We start from the raw sequence: 416 nt of genomic DNA, 5'->3' as shown, positions 1-416 counted from the left end.
ATCACACTGGGCTTCTTGTCTCGACGGGAGGAAAAGGCTGCATCACACAAGCCTTGTGTTCCAGCCCGTGACCACCACACAGGAGAGCAAAGCCAAGCCAAGCCTGGAGCCCGGGCTCCCGCGCCCCGGGGCAGCCGGCTCTGCTACACCCCGACCCAAGGCAAGGAGCCGGGGCCAATGCCCGTCTCGTCCTGACCACACCACACTCGGGAAAAAACAAAACACACACACCACCGTTTTAATCACACCCAGCCCCTCGCGGAGAGAATCGGAAAAGTTTCTCCACGCCGAGAGCAAAAGCAATCATTTCTCAAACCCTCCAAGCGGCGGAAGTGCACACCCCGGTAAATCAGTTTCGGGTCCCCCAAACCAGCCGGGCAGTCCCCGTCGGTGGTGACCGACGGACCGACCGCCGG

This window comes from Myotis davidii, unplaced genomic scaffold, assembly GCF_000327345.1.
Source record: "Myotis davidii unplaced genomic scaffold, ASM32734v1 scaffold399, whole genome shotgun sequence".
NCBI lineage: Eukaryota > Metazoa > Chordata > Mammalia > Chiroptera > Vespertilionidae > Myotis > Myotis davidii.
This window is presented reverse-complemented; position numbering follows the sequence as displayed.